This window comes from Triticum urartu, chromosome 2, assembly GCF_003073215.2.
Source record: "Triticum urartu cultivar G1812 chromosome 2, Tu2.1, whole genome shotgun sequence".
NCBI lineage: Eukaryota > Viridiplantae > Streptophyta > Magnoliopsida > Poales > Poaceae > Triticum > Triticum urartu.
The window spans coordinates 577,554,888-577,562,322 of NC_053023.1; the positions used below are offsets into that span (position 1 = coordinate 577,554,888).

A 7,435-nucleotide genomic window follows, 5' to 3' on the forward strand; every position below is an offset into this window, starting at 1 on the left:
TTGATACCAATGCATACATATGTAGTGTAGCTCCTTGCTTGCGAGTACTTTGGATGAGTACTCACGGTTGCTTTGCTCCCTCTTTTCCCCCTTTCTATACCCGATTGCTGCGACCAGACGTTGGAGCCCAGGAGCCAGACGCCACCGTCGACGACGACTACTACTACTCGGGAGGTGCCTACTACTACGTGCAGCCCACTGACGACGACCAGGAGTAGTTTAGGAGGATCCCAGGAAGGAGGCCTGCGCCTCTTTCGATCTGTATTCCAGTTTGTGCTAGCCTTCTTAAGGCAATCTTGTTTAACTTATGTCTGTACTCAGATATTGTTGCTTCCGCTGACTCGTCTATGATCGAGCTCTTGTATTCGAGCCTTCGTGGCCCTGGCTTGTAATATGATGCTTGTATGACTTATTTTATTTGTAGAGTTATGTTGTGTGATATCTTCTCGTGAGTCCCTGATCTTGATCGTACACGTTTGCGTGTATGATTAGTGTACGATCGAATCAGGGGCGTCACAAATACCTAAAACACTGTCCGGACGTGGCGCGACGTTTGTTCGGTGTCCGATTTCCTTCATAACATGCGTGCGGCCCTAGGGCATGCACACACCCTCTTCCTTTCATTTTATGCATGCGAGCACGTACCGCGTTCTGGACTGCCGATATTTTATGTGTCCATACGTCTTATTTATTATGCTTTAACATATATTCGTGTACAAATGCATCATCAAATCAATAATCTCAACTAAAATGGACGAAACAAATTTCGTTGAACATAGATAAGATATTTTACATAGACGACCGAACTCGATACAGATAAGTTCATACACAAAGTCCACTACTTAGGCTTAAAACAACATAACAAGATTAATCTAAAAAAGACATTAAAAAAACTACTCCTCGTCGCTATCGATGAGGTCCACCATGATCGGGCCATCGCCGCTGTCATTGTCGCTGCTGGACCGGTTCGCGACGTCGTCCCAGTCGACCGGGTCGTCATCCGCCACCTCCGCCGGCGCCTGTTGCCACTCCGCCAGCCACTCCACCGGCGGCTGCTGCCACTCCGCCGGCGCCATCGCCGCCTGCTCTGCCGCTATCGCGCGCCTCAGCCGCTTCGATTGCGGCCGCGACCTCGGCGGCCTGCCTCGCGGCAGCCGCCGTAGCAGCAGTCGCCGCCTCCGACGCCCGTAGGGCCATGTGGTACCCCGGGGTGTCATCTGGATCACCGTCCTCCCGGAGGATGACCTGCTCCGGCGGCAACTCCAACTCCGGCGGCGAGGGAGGGGCGGCCGCCGCGGGCGCCGCTGCCGGGTCCGCCCCGTGGTGGCCGGCACGTCCGCGACGATCCCGTGATGGAGGCGGGCGCGAAGACGGCCGCTGCCGCCCGTCAGATCGGGGGTCACGCCGGCCGCTGCAAGGTGGAAGGCGGCGATGACCTCCCAGTAGTCCTTCCCATGCCAGAAATTGCGGCGGCCGAGGATGTTGTGCTGGCCGCCGTTGTGGCTCCGGAGGTCCTCCTCCGTCGCGCCGGGCCCCGGCGTCGGGTAGCCGTCCGTGTCGATCTTCCAGTTGCGTGGAAGACGACAGCCCGACGGCACGGGGAGGCGGTAGCGGTGGAGCTCCTCCGTCTCCGGCACGCCGATGCTCGTCGGCCAGGAGCCGGGGATGTCATCGTCGCCGCTGCCGCCGCCGCCGGCGCTGTTGCTGCCGTGGTAGAACGCCATCACCGGTGGGACGGGGGCTGTGTGGGGCGTCAGTGGGATGTGGGCTGCGAGGGAGGGGGGCGTCAGTGGGATGAGGGCTGTGAGGGGTCGTCGGTGGGGAGGGGGGTTTATATGGCGGCGGGGCTGCGGGGGCGAGGGGACGAGGCGGCTTAATGACCGCGGCAGGCGACCAGGCGGCTGGCGGCGTGAGCATCCGCGCCGGTTTGACCGCGCGGCGGTGTTAATCACCGCAGCAGGCGAGATGGCGTGCGGCAGGGTGCCGTCAGCGTGGGCGCGACAGGCGAGGATGCGAAAGCGGCGGCAGGCGGCAGCGGTGGTGTGCGGCAGGCGACCAGGAGACAGCGGCGGCAGGCGGCAAGTGGTGGCGTCCAGCAGGCGAGGAGGCGACTACGGCAGGCAAGCAGGCTGCACGCGCGTGCATCTCTTCTCGAGCGGCGCGATTGGCGGGACGTGCGGGTGGGTAGGGCAACGACGGGTGCGGGCGGGTGGGGGGTAGGGCTGCCGCGTTGATCGCGGGGGGGGCAGGACTGTTTTTTTCGTGGCGGGCGGGACATCTTTACCTATATATTATATATATATATATATATACACTAATAAATCACCTATGGCTTCTGGTCGTCCGTCGTCGTCAATTTGTAAAAAAGTCCCTGTGATTTTCTATAATCAACCCGCGGTCCTTTTTAAAGTGAGAAAAACGGTTCGAGCCCAGATCTGGCCCGCCCAGCCCGAGTGCCGCCGCACATACGCCGCCACCACCAGCCCCGCAGAGCTCCCGACCCCGAACTCCTCCTCCTGTGCGCCTCCTCGTCGGCCTCCTCGCCCGTCGTCCGGTGACCGGCGTCGCCGCCGAAGACCACCTACGTCACGCCGCCGCTCCACTGCCTTTTCTCTCTCCCCCCTCTCTCTCTCTCTCTCTCTCTCTCTAATCTCCTTGCCTCCTTCTCTCTAGGAGCACAGCGCCAGCACCATGGATGCCCAGTGCTCGAGCTCACCTTGGAGGTTCGAACGCCGCCACGGGACCTCCACCGGCCAGATCCGGCGCCTCCCTCCCGGATCCGTGCGCCCTGCACCTCCTCTACCCGATCTGGCGCCGCCCAACCTGCCATGACCTCCACCATGGAGCTCCTGTAGCTCGTCCCCTGCCTCCTCTTCATGTGCTCGAGGGAGACGCGCCTCCAGCGCATCGAGCACAAGGCGCAACCACGCCAAGGTCTACCCCGGCCACCTCTGCGTCCAGCCGGCCTACCCCGGGTAACGCTCGATCCGGTTGGGATGTGTACTAGCAGGTTCCCGGCAACTATATTATACTCTTCGGTTGGGATTAGCTTTTGCTGTTACTGACGAGAATCAGTACAACTATGATGGACTGCTTTTCTAGAGCTAGAGCACTACAAAAGTAGAGATGGTCTTTCACGGCTACACAATTGGAATTGATCTCTGTTCATTCATAAATCATAATTAGTGTAGTTCAAGCAGAGTGTTAGGGCTACACAATTGGAATTGATCTCTGTTCATTCATAAATCATAATTAGTGTAGTTCAAGCAGAGTGTTAGGGCCATTGTAGTTTGTCTCATTAAATCAAGACTTCAATTATTAAATAATATTACAACTTATATGTAGATAACTTTTATTAACTTGATTTTCTATTTTGCAGGTCCCTGCAGTTATTTGTCATTGGATACTTTAGAAACATTCTGTAAATTGGTATCAGTTGCACACTTTTTGTTTATCTCCGTATCTATGATGATTACCCACTCCAAAGCATCCCCGCGTTAATCTGGAATAAAAGGAGAAGAGCATAACCAGGATTTTTATTCAATGGTGGTTGATTAGTATGTATGATCCAATCAAATGTGTCCAGCTGTTCTCGTGTTCATCTCCAACCTTTGAAACTCAGTTTTCAAGTTTAGAAATCCAACATGTATATTCCAGTACATGATTTTATTTTATGATGGTTTATTTAGTAGGAATGATCTAATCAAACATGTCCAACTCTCCTGACAGTGTTCCTCTCCAACCATTGAGGCTCAGTTTCCAAGTTCTGACTTAGCATCAATCCATCATGTAAATTCCCAGTACATGACTTTATCTCGCAGTGGTTAATTTAGCAAAGGAGTTGTACCCCGTTGTTTGAAGCGGGTCAGGCGCCGCCTCTGTCTGCGAGGCTTCCACAAGTAATATAGTGGCGGCCTGGCGCCGCAAAAATTTGCTACCTCGACGCCATTCAACTTCCTCACCAGTCGCTCCTATGCCCACTCACAGGCAAGTAAAACTTTGCATCCTTCAATAATCTGCTATTGATCAAATACTCGTATAATTTATCTCAAGTATCACAGTCCAGATCATTAATGTATTGTTTGTGTTTCTATCATGCTAGATTTTGTTTCAAGTTCATTTCATGTGTAAGCAAATTTAGAGTGTTGAAGTCGTAGTGAATTAAATAACATTTGGAACCTTTGTCTAACAATCTTTGTCCAAGTCCGAGATGAACAGGGCAATCGGTTTTCCAAGATTGAAAATTCATGAATAAACAGTTGTGATGCGAATTTACAGAACCTGAAACTTGATGATAGTTACTTCAGTGTGCGCGCACCTTTTGCCATATTTTACGTACTGTACAACTACTTTGCTTTTGTCCGATGAAAACTGTTTGCGACACCTGGCAGCTTGGCCTCCTGGGAAGAAGAGACGAGGGAGAGAGAGGAGGTGAGATGGAGAGAAGAGAAGGAGGCGGGACGACTTAGACCAGTGTGGCCCTCACTTCATTACTGCTTTGCCTTGGTTGGCACCGGACACACAGGCCCCGCACAAGCGTGGTCTCGGATGTCTCTGCTATGGGAACACATTGCCGGATCGCTCTCATCTATGACTGTTCCTATTCCGTGCATCATGCCACTCCGATGGTGTAAAGCTAGCTGTCGTGATTGTTTGGGTGGTGCACAGCCAATGTTTGTTGGAATGCCTATGCGACAACAGGTAAGTGATTGACTTTGCAGCAACAATTACTGATGAAGATTGCGAGCAGGTTCCTCTTTTAGCACGACCGGCTGAGTTCCTTAGTTAAAGATTTTTTTTACTGAATTGGGATGCTTTGCCTGCATTTAAAGTGGATATTGTTGATTGATAAGTGTTGACAGTTACTAGCGTTGTTGATGTTTCATAGTATTTTTTTTGGTAGCTCACAACCTCATGTAGTGCTTGAGAAAACCTGAGAATATTGAGAAGCTTCGTGCTGCGAGTGCGAGGAGATGAACAAGTACTTCTCTCGCTGCAAGGTACGATCATCAGTTAGTGTCTACAATCTTCTTTCTCGGAAAATAGGGGATTTATATCAGCGTGCCATCACTGCAAGGAATCAACACCGTCTCAACGGCGGCAACAGCGGATACAGAACAACTGATGCGGCCTGAAGTGGACCTCATTCAACCTTAATTCCAGGTATAGTAATAACTATCTTGCTGCTTAATTACCTCTGCTACTATATAGCCATTAGAACTGATCCACGTATACTGTATAGGTAATTAGCTTTTGCTGGGTCCAGTTGAGTATCTCCTGATCTTTTGAACTTCTTTTTTCATGCACATTATTCGATGGTGTTTTGAAAAGGCATACGGCAGTTGTTGTTTTGGAGTTTTGAAACTATTTCTCTTGCTATTCTTGCCTCGCAGAAGGCAGGCAATGCGCGGCAAGCTATTTCACCTACTTGTTAGATATTGCATCCTTATTTATTCTCAACACATGACAAGTTGAGTTGTTTCTATTCATATATACTGTAGTAGGATACACACACAGATATTTTGTAATGTTGTAGCCAACAAAGAGGCACAAAAGAGCAGATGCAAGTTGCTGTCAACTGGCGCTCCATCTGGATTCGGAATTCATTTTCATATGGGATGCATTTTGTGCAGTAAAAAAACCATTGGCTAGGAAGAAATAAAATCATGAATTTCCAGCCAATCAACTACCAAATATAGGCCCTTGACAGCAGCATTAATTCTGTCTCATACTTAAATTTAGTTACGGCATGTTGGCTTAGGTTGTTCATATAAATTTTCTTATTAATTATGTGGCATATCACTTAATGAGGTTGCCTGTGTGGTATATGTTTGGGGCAACTCGGTTTTTTTCTAGAGGCCAGAGCTCAGTGTCTAATCGCATCAAAGCATGCTGCTGTTTAGCATGATTGGCATAGCTTACAGTTTTTGTTAAACTGAATTAGCGAATATATGTTGCTTTTTCACGTGCGCACCATGTCATTTGAGACAATTTCAAGATCTTAGAAATTAGCCCCAAGCTTCAAAATTCCAACAAACTAATACAAAGATGAGATTATTCAATTAGCAAGTATGAGAGGAGGTTTTGCCATAAAGTAATTCTACATGGCGTAAGATACAATATTCATTGTAGCAAGATTTTCTTTCTAATCTGCGCACCATCAATTGGACATCCATCATGGTTCATGACATTAGCATCAGGATTAGAAGCATATATGTTGGATATCTATGACATAAAGAGATTATCGTTTCAACTACTTGACCTATCAGTGGTTTGGTTAGTTCAATCAAATTTATAGATTTACTGTTGATTGTTTGGATGGTTGGTTAGGAAAGTTGAAAAGGAAAACTCTTTGATGTCGACACTTAGTTCTCTGTTGGTAAATGACAACTTCTTAAATTTACTCACAGTGAGGATCTTTATGTCAGTTATTTTGTGATCAAAACCTGCCAGGCAATGACCTTACTTGAACAATATCTATTCTGTTGGGATCATACCGCTTGCAAACGTTGCCAGCAAGTAAATTTGATTGGGCATTTTATTCTGTTTCAGGATAACTTTTCTTTTTGTTGCTCAATAAAAGGATATCCCTCTTTCGTAAATCTATTATTTCGCTTTCCCATGAAGCTGTAGTTCTCTCCAAATAATTTTGAGATTACACTAAGCAGAAGCTTGCTAAACATGCTGTTGGAGCTGATACAAATCCAAACAGTTAAAGAGGAGGTTGCTCTGTGTTTCCATTGTTGTATGAATATATGCGACCTTCTGCTATGTATGAAGAAAAGTATGTGCATAACTGCATACTTGCAGGAATAGAAGATAGATAAATAATGACCGTACAGATTGTTGTGTAGTAAGACTGACCTTGTTTACAGATTTTGTTGTATGTATTTTTTTGTATAGTTGACGAGATAGATAGGAATATGGTAGAAGAAAGAGGGTGCAGATTGTTTGTATGGCCCATATGTACATGGTGATCATTGTTTGTATTTATTTTACATAGATAGATAATTGATGTAGATATAGAGGGTTTTTGCATATGTACCAATTTTCATAGGAACTATGATTTATGTATGACTGGTATATGGTGCACAAATCAGTCATATACTCATTATTGCGTGTGGCATGTACTGTGTTTGTTGAAGTGCGATGAGCAAACAACCCTGACTGGTTTTCTTCTTACTTGTCATTGAAGTTTTGATGGATGAAGTTCTATACAATGCTTACTAAATTTTAGCGAGTTGACATTTTCTGTTCCTGTTGCAACGCACAGCATCTGTCCTAGTACGTATACGCTCCGGCTGTGTTTTTCTTTTTTGCGGGCGGACTCTTTTTTAAAATATGCCCATCATGCCCTCTGTTATGAACAAGTATTGTGCAATCTCGGCCGTCCTTGTGTTTTGGGGGGTCTACCGAAGCGGAAGTGTGCAGGGAA

The 7,435-nt window shown here is 47.8% G+C and overlaps 1 long non-coding RNA gene across 5 annotated transcripts; it reads left to right on the forward strand.

Annotated features, from left to right (window-relative positions):
- Positions 1 to 2,436: 2,436 nt before the first annotated feature.
- LOC125538886 lies at positions 2,437 to 6,597 on the forward strand. 5 transcript variants are annotated; one of them, XR_007296530.1, is made up of 4 exons: positions 2,437 to 2,975; positions 3,380 to 4,701; positions 4,904 to 5,000; positions 5,078 to 6,054. It is a non-coding gene; the product is annotated as an uncharacterized LOC125538886 (long non-coding RNA). The 5 variants fall into 5 exon arrangements; XR_007296529.1 differs by adding an exon at positions 6,553 to 6,597 and having other exon boundaries at positions 3,380 to 5,163; XR_007296528.1 differs by having other exon boundaries at positions 3,380 to 5,000.
- Positions 6,598 to 7,435: the final 838 nt, after the last annotated feature.